Raw genomic sequence first — 8,928 nt, forward strand, 5'->3', positions numbered from 1 at the left:
CCCGAGATGGTGGGCGCCGAGGAGGGCCGAGCCTCAGAACCCGGGGGGTGAGCGAGAGAGAGCCAGCCCTTCCCGCCCCCTCCCCCTCCCTTCCCGCCCACCAATAGGAAGTCGGCTGCTGGTTTCCATGGGGATGGCGCTGGACTGGTGGGCTGGACCGGCAGGCAGGGTTGGGACAGAGGGAAGAACAGGTTCCTTAGGATGTCGACCCAGTACCCACAGCGTGTGAGCGCCCACCCTTCCCACACACACACCCCACATCTTCCGGGGTACGGTGTCAGGGGGGCTGCAGACCGCTGTCTCCATAGCTGTCCCAGTCCAAGCCGGGTAGAGACAGAGACGGGGTTGGCACGACAGATCCAGCCACGGAGAAAGGCAGGAACAGAAAAGATGGAATTTACGATGAAACAAAGAGAAAGACAGGGAAATCAAGATAATGAAAACAAGAAGAGAGAAACAAGGAGACAGAGGTGGAAATAGGCTGAAATAATTGCTTTCGCTTCCTCCTGGCTGATGCATTTTGGGGGCAACCTGGCATCTCAGGCCAGCGGGGAAGGCCACGTGGCTTGTGAGGCTGGCTTAGCCCCAAACTGTCAGGAAGTTCACCTTCTGTCTCATCCTAAGACTTTTCGTTATGGTAAAATGGCATTTTGGGGACAAGGATGTGGAACTCCTCCACCGTTAAACCAGCCTCTACGTGGTGGCAGAGACCTAGATGGAGTCCCCAGGGACACGGATGTTAGGATGGACCTCAGAGAGGCCTCTGGACCGGATTCTCAGTCCGTCCCAACCTGAGGCTCAAGCCAGTCTCGCCTAAGGGAGGGGGCCCCCGTGTGGCAGCCCCAAGGGATAGCACCAGTAGTGCTAAGCCACAGAGCCCCTGATAGTGAGCTCTACCTAGGCCAGAGCTGATGGAACTGTTGGTGGTGGGGGAGCATGAAGAAGACGTGTCATCCTCACTTCCCTAAATCAGTATACAGATCCATACATGCAGGGTGTATGCACGTGCCATTATGTGCATGCATATGTGTAGTACACATACATAGGACATAAATTTGTCTCTGTGTATGTGGGTAGACATTGTGTTACTTTATATACACATGCACACACATATATGTATGCATGCATGTATGCTATTATGTGTCTGTGGGCCTCATTGGGTATACACGTATGCATGTTTCTGTGTATGTGCCATTGCATATATACTTGTCACATCATCCACATGCTGTGATGTGTATGTGAGGCTATGATTGTGTGAGTGTATAAATTACAACATGTAAGTCATCATAAATGTATATGGATGACATCACACAATATAGCACACTCTCATATAGTCATGGATATGTAATGACATACAGTGACATGGTTTTATTTATATGTAGTTATATATATAACTATATACATATATATATTTGTAGTTATATATGTAGTTATATATATCACCATGTCTCTCTTGTGTATTGTGTATGAACGTGTCACTATATGTGTATGTGTACACATACGTGTCACTATATGTGTATGTGTATGTGTACAGAAGCAATGTGTTTATTATGTGAATGTCACTATGTGTGTATTTGTATGTTCTTTTGTGGCACACATTATATGTATTTATATCATTGCATGTGTGTATACTATTGAATATATCTGTGTCCTGAGTGTGGGTATATCCCTGTGTGTCACTGCGTGACATGCTGCCATGTATACGTACCAGTTCAAATTTTTTTTTCTTTTGGCTGCACCATACAACTTGTAGGGTCTTGGTTTCCCAACTAGGGATCAAACCCTGGCCCCCACCCCTCATACTGGAAGCGCAGAGTCCTAACCACTGAACCATCAGGGAAATCCCGACACAGTTTGTATTGACAGCTTATGTATACTGGGCCCTGTGTGTGATTGCACTCATGTGCTGGCGTGTGCTCTGTATATTAGCATCTGTGCCCTTGTCTTACGTATAAGACACTTTTTGTGTGTGAGACACAGTGACTTTGTTCCCAGTTCTTAGACTACCAAGGAGCCCCTAGACTGTCTGAGATTACAGCTTAAAGGTAGGCCGCCTTCAGTCTGCGGGTGTGAAAAGCAGGTGGAGGGCAGCGCAAGGCCGGAGCTCAGGTAAAGGGCAGGAGGTCCTCAGAGCCCTGCCCTTGACGTCCTGCCCACTCTCCTCCTTTGCAGAGAGGTCCTCCCCCCGGGATGGCCCTCCGCAGGCCACCAGCGGACCAGGCCCAGAGCGCCCTTCTGGCCCCTTAGGCAGAGCCAAACCCATTTCTCTCAGGAGAGAGTGACTTTCCCTCCGGCCTTTCTGCGCATCCATGTGCCCATTCGCCCCACCGCACCCAGCAACAGAGTCTCAGACAACAGAGAGGAGTCCAGTCTTTATTATTGTCGGGGTCCCGGGCACCGCTTCCGCCTCCATGACGTCTCCTCCCCCACTTTCCCGCCTCTTTCTCATCCGGCATTCGTCCACCGACGGCCGGGCCGCTCAGGGGGCGCCTCTCCGGCTGCATCGGGTCCAGATGTCCACCTGCCGGCCCTCGGGGCAGCCGAGGAGCCTGGGCCGCCTTTCTGCGCGGGCCACGGCAGGCAGGGGCGGCCGTTCGGGGGTCCGGGCGGCGTGCGGGGGCGCCTGCGGGGCTCACCTGTCCCACGCGGCCCCGATGGCTGGGGAATTCGGCGGCGGGCGGCGGCGGCGGCGTGGTCTCCGAAGCCCACAGTACACTCATCCATAAAGTAGGAAACACTACACCCTCCAGTGCTGTTAGTAGTGCTTTCTACTTTATGGGTGACTGCACTGTCTGTCTGTCCGTCTGCGGTACTCTTCAGGCCGCCGGCTCTTCCTCCAGGCTCCGGCCCGACGGCCCCCCGGGCCTCCCCCTGCGCCCCGAGACCCCGGCCCCCTGCCCGCCGGCCCGGCCCCCTGCCCGCCTGGGCCCTGTGGGCGGTGACTCAGCATGGCGCCAGACCGGGCCTCCCTCCCCCACTTCCTCTTTGGTTCCCTCTTCCCTTCCCCCTCACCCCCGGACCTGACTCCACCCCGTCGCCCCCACATTCGGGGCACTCAGGTGGAGACCGTGGCCACTCAGGAGGCCTCACCCTAGTCCCCGGTTCTGACCCCTGACGTGATGCCCTCCAGAGCCAGACCAGAGGCCTGGATCCCCGGCCTCCTCTCCAGCCCAAGGCCAGAATCCCTCACCACCCACCTCTGTGGCTCCCCACACAGCAGCCCAAGGCCTTCTTGACAGAGATGGTGGCCATGTTGGGTGGAGGGAGACCCTGAGCACCTCTCAGTGACACCAAATCCACCTTTCCAGCCTCTCGCCAGCCTCTGCCATCCCCGCCCTGTTCTCCCGCCCTTGTCCCTTGAAGCCTTGGACCCCTCTTTCTTCACTGAGGGCCAGGAGCCATTTTCACTCCCTTGTCTAGAGAGAAGTCAAGGATTTTGAGGTGCTGGCCTACCACAGAAGCTGTAGACCTGAGGGGTCTTGCCCCTCTTTGCCCAGCGCTCAGCTTGGAAGCCTTGGCACCAGAGCCTCCCAAGCCCCTCCCCAGCGCCTCCACCCAAGGCCTGCCGCCCACATCTGCGGCCCAAGCCCCTCATCACCCCTTGAGGCCCGTAGTCGGGGAGCCCCAGCTGGGGCTGAAGTGAAGGTTCAGATCCTTACCTAATGCTGCAGGGCTGAAGGGTGCAAGCCTTGTGCGCCAGGCTCCCAAGTGGGGTTCCCTTCAGGGCGGGCAGGGCTTATAACCCCGAGGCCACGTGGGTCAGATCTCAGGGCGCCCAACGGTCTTGGAGCCCGCCCCCACACTGCGGTGCCGATTAGCTGCCCCTCCCCTCCCTGGGGAGGACAGACTGACAGGAAACCAGAGACAAGGCTGGGTATTGGCGGGAGGGGGCTGAAGAGACCATGGCACACACCCTGGCAGGTGGCTTCCGGGACCCCAGGCCTGCCCTTCCCCCCTGACACCAGCCGCGGGGGTTGTTCAGAAGTCTGGGGGCTGCCATGGGAGTGACCCCAGGACGTAAGGGCTGTCTCTCAGGGCCTAAATTCTAGCACAAGAGAAGAACCTTTTCTCCGAGCTCCACCCCCACCGACCCCAGCCCAGAAAAACTCCCTTCCCTTTGGGACAGCTGTGGCGCTCAGACCGGGCTGTGGCTCCTCTACATGCTGCCCAGAGAGGCCACCGAGGAACAGGTGTCCAACGGGGGTCTAGGGCAGCACGCCACAATACCCTCCAAGTTGCCCCCAGCACCCCACAAGGCACCCCTCCCCCTGCACCGCCTGCAAGACCAGGCCCGGCCCTCAGCACGCTGTGGGGGTCACACTCAGGCCAGGTGGGCCTGTTGGCCCTAGACTTGGTGTTCCCATGCCCCGCAGGGCCTGTCAGGATAAGAGGGCAGGGCAGGGCGGTGATGAGGTCTGGGGTCTCAGGCAGGGCCTGGGCGTCATTGGGCTTGGAGGGCTGGAGGGAGAGAGGCTCGGAGAGCAGAGGTTCTAAGCTGCTACCGGATGTGGGCACGGGGCCCGCCCACCTGCATGCCACCCCCGCTTTCCCCATGGGGAAGGCAGGAAGCTGCCCATCCCAGGGCCCCTGGCTGGGGGGGCGGGGGGAGCGGGAAACAGGGTGTGGGGCTGGCTGGGGGGCTAGGGTGAATGATTCTCCAAGCCTTTCAGTGGGCTTGGCTCTGGCATCAAGAGGGGTGGATTGGGCCAGGGCCAAGGAGGTGAGGGAGCAGGTAGGAGTGGATGAGAATCACCTGGGGACTCCTTCCCATGGGCATCTTCTCTGGGTCCCCCATTCCGGACCAGGCATGCACAGACTGCGGGAACTCTCGGATTCAAAGGCCTAAAAGAGGACTGGCCTGCCAGGGAGGCAGCAGGGGAGAAAACTGTCTTGCATCTTTTCCTTCAGGCTTGGCAACCTGCAAAATCGTTACCCATCTCCAGGCCCATAAATAGGACGGAGAAGGGCAAACACAGTCCTTCACCTGCAGGCCTGAAGGGACAGTGGTGAGGAAGATGAGCTGGCCAGAAATGGGACAGTGCTCCTTTAACAGACCACTGCAGCAGACCCTGGGTGGAGGGGAAGTGGCTGCCCTGGGCGATAAGAGGATAAGAATATCAGAGTCGTGCAGTAACCTGGGTTCCTGGACTCCCACCCTTCAGGGTTCCTCCTCCAGGAGCGTCTTGCCGCCCCCCTTCTGTCTAAAGTATCGCTAGAGTCATCACCTTAGAGGTGTTTCATCCCAGCTAACGAGTCACAGGCTGGAGGCCAGGGGGCCTGGCTTTGGGGCCCAGCTCTGCCGCAGGCTCCCTCAGCGTGTGACCTGCAGCAACTCAGACCTGAGCTTCCTTCTGAGAGACACGCTTGTCCCTCAACAGTCCCCAACCCCAGCCTGGCCTCTCTCCTGACCCGAGCTGAGTGGGGGGCACCCCTGATGCCTGCCCGTCTGTGACGACAGAGGCTGCTTTCCCTGTTTGTCCTCAATGCTCTAGGCCAAGGACCACTGATTTTTTTTTAAGGAGAGAGCTGGAGGCTCAGCCTCTCCAACCACAGAGCTTCCAGGGTTGGGCCGTTTCTGGACGGGTTGGGCCTTTCCCTAGTTCCATCCTGAGGCTGGGGTTGAGGACGCATGGAACTGGTGCAGGGGTGGTCAGGACCTTCATACCCTGGACTTCTCCCCCAGCACTGCTGGGCCTCAAAGGAAGAGCCTCAAAGGAAGAGAATGTGGACACCAGAGACAAAGTCAAAGACAAGGGAGGGTCAGGGTCTGAGATAAGGACACGGAGACAGTAAGAACCACCCAGGTGAGTCGAGCAGGAGTGCTGGGCTGGAGGCCCTGCTCCATGCTGCACAACCCGTAGGTGTGGCCTGAATGAATGGCTGAGCAACAAGAGCCTCAGCGCAGGCATGCACACACGCACGTACACGCATGCACACTCATACACACATGTATATGTACACACACGGATAGACACATGCATACACATACACACGTACATATACAAACACACACAGGCACACACATATACATATACACACACATACATATACAAATACACACACACACAAGCATGCACATATACACACAGGGCCTGGAGAGTCCAGAAGGCTCACAGTCCCTAGCCTAGAGAGCACAGCGAGCCCACAGACAGATCCACACAGACGCCCTGCGAGTGACACCCCAGCTCAGGCCTACACTCTGAGGAAGGCCCCCTGTACACTCCTGGACACAACCTGCTCCCTAGAAAAACCCGGGGAGGCTCACTTGGGAATCTGAGGCCTGTGCTTGGGAGGGTGACTAGGCGGAGGTGGGAGTAGCTTCAGGACACTGGCACCCTTAAGAAAGGAGCAACTCTCACTCCTGCCTCCAGAGCTCCCCAGGATGAGAGAAAACAGCCTTGCTGATGGCCTGTGGCTGAGTGAGGAGGTGGCCGAGACAGGGGGCCTCTCTTTGTGAAGGAGAGAGGGGTTTGAGTCAATCCTTCCAATTCCACCCCATGGTGACTGGCAGGTCTGGGCTCAGCCAGGCACTCAGTGGGTAGCCTGGGCTCACTTAGACTCTGCTAGAAAGTGTCCTCCACGGTCCTTCCCATTTCTGATGCTCCTGGAACCCACTCAGAGGCAGCAAGAGGGGAAAAGGAGTCGGGACCAAGCTAAGAAGGAGTAGGGATAGGGCAGCTGACATCAGAAACAAAGTGGGAACAACCTTTCCACCAGGGCAGGGCCCTGAGGCTGTTGGGTCTGGGCCTGGCCTCCTGGAGGGCACGAGGCTCACAATCTCCAGCGCCACCCGACCTTGCTGACCTTGGGGACAGTCTGTTTTGTGTGCCGGGCTGAGGCTGCAGGCAGGTAAAGGTGAACCCGAGGAGAAAAGGACATAGCCCTGTCTTCAGGGCTCCCCAGTCTGAGAGATAGGACATATACACATGCAGGGTGTGGGAGCTCCACGTGTCATGGTGAGCGAGCAGCTTGTACCTAAAGCAGGCGCAAGGCTTCAGGCCTAATGGGGACACAGGACTCTTGCTTGAGCAAGCGCTGAATCTGCGGGGTTGGGGGGGGACACACACACGTGCCTTCACACATGCCGACATCTTACAAAACGGCAGCAACAAGAGCATGTCAGTCCTGAGTGGAGCTGAGGGGCCCATGGGGCTGGACGGACAGATGCTAAAGTGGCTGGGGCCCGTAGGAGAAGGCTTCCCGGAGGAAGTGAGCACGGATGGAAGAGGATTTGGAAGGGGAGGAGATAAAAGGGAGCAGCTGACCAGGCAAGGAGAAACGGAGAGCAAACGGCCTTTTGAAGGCGTAACACCTGCAAGGGAGAACGGACCCCAAGGGTGGGAGAAATCTGAGGGTCTTGTCTGCACAGGAAAGTACAGCAGAAAACCAAGCCTCCTCTCCAGCTGCATGGTCCCAGGGCCCTCACTCAGCAGGGAGGCAAAGATGGCAGCCCAGATAACCTGCCTGGTGCAGAGACAACAAGACAGAAGCCACGGGGCCCGCTGCACAAACAGGAAGTCAGGGGAGAGCGGCCCGCCCTCCCTCAGGCGAGGCTGGGGGACGGGCCTGGCCACAAAGGAGGGAGATTGAGCCCCCGGTGCTGCACAATGGGGCTAAGGGCGATTGTAGCCCCAAATGTTAGGATGTCACACTCCCTGAGGCGGGGGCTGCCAAGGGAAGCAGGGGCTGAAAGAAGGAAGCCCTCCGAGAAGCTGACAGGCTAGGTCCCCAAGGACGCTGCAGCACCTAAGAAGGCCGGTGTCTCAGCCCAGAGCCTGGGGGAACAGGGGAAGGGGCGCCAGGAGTACAGAGCAGCCTTCAGACAAGGAGGGTGGGCACCCTCTGCCCTTGGCCTTGCCTGCAGGGCCCAGACACCCTCTAAGTTTAACCTCATGCCCTCCCACGCTGCTCTGTGAGGGGCGGCTGCGGTGAACCCTGGGAGGCCAGCTCCGTTCCGGGACGAGGTCAGGATCAGGCAGCAAACTGTCCTGAGTGAGGAAACGGAGCTGCAAGGCCAGAGACAGGCCAAAGGCGGCCTGAGGTCACAAAGCAACACAGGGCCAGGTTCAGGGTTTTGTCCGCATCCTCCAGGAAGAGGCAGGGTGGGCTGGGTAGGAAAGGGGGTGTGGGTGTGAGGAAGAAGGACACCCTGACCACTGCCGTGGGAGTGCCCATGGAACCAGACACATCCTCCACCGGGATCCCCTAGGGACACAGGAAGGACAGGGAGAAAACAGCTTCCTGGCTCCCTGCACACATAGGTACGAAGGTGCCTGGTTTAACTGCAGATCTGCACGGGCTCCAGTTTTAACTGCTACATATAAACTCTGTGTGTGTGTGTGTGTGTGTGTGTCCCTAGAGTGGGGCTGGTCAGCTCATCCCTGCCTGGAACCCACTATGGTCTCTCATCAGGCTAACTGCCTACCCCCAACATCAGGACCATGGAAGAGAGGGTAAACCTGGGAGATGGGAGACCAGGAGTCCAGTCCCCACCCTGGGGCTATTCACAGTGTAACTTTGGACCCGTTCCTGAATCTGGCCCCCAGCCCCCAGCCTTTGTTCCTTTGTCTATAAAATTGAAGAAGAGGTTGACCCAAGGACCTGTGTGTACTCTAGGAAGTCCCCAAGAGCAAGGGGCCCCAAGGCCCTTGGAGGAAGAAACAGCAGGCCTGGGTTCCAGGGCCTGCCCATGGATTTCCCCACTGAGTTCACAGGCAGACCTCCCACAGCTCAGAGACGGCCGTGGCTGGGAAGGCAGCTGGGGCTGAATCCACCCCTCCTCGTGGCTGAGAACAGGGGCAGGGGGCTGGGGGTCCCCTCCGCCTGTCTGTTCCCTCCTGCCCACATCCTGCCCTCTGCAGCCCTCCTCACAGCCCAGGGGGCAGCTGGAGAAGCAGAAGGTGAGGGGGCGGAAAGAGCCGAGAGCTT

The sequence above is a fragment of the Cervus elaphus genome, chromosome 5 (genome assembly GCF_910594005.1).
Source record: "Cervus elaphus chromosome 5, mCerEla1.1, whole genome shotgun sequence".
NCBI classification, from domain to species: domain Eukaryota; kingdom Metazoa; phylum Chordata; class Mammalia; order Artiodactyla; family Cervidae; genus Cervus; species Cervus elaphus.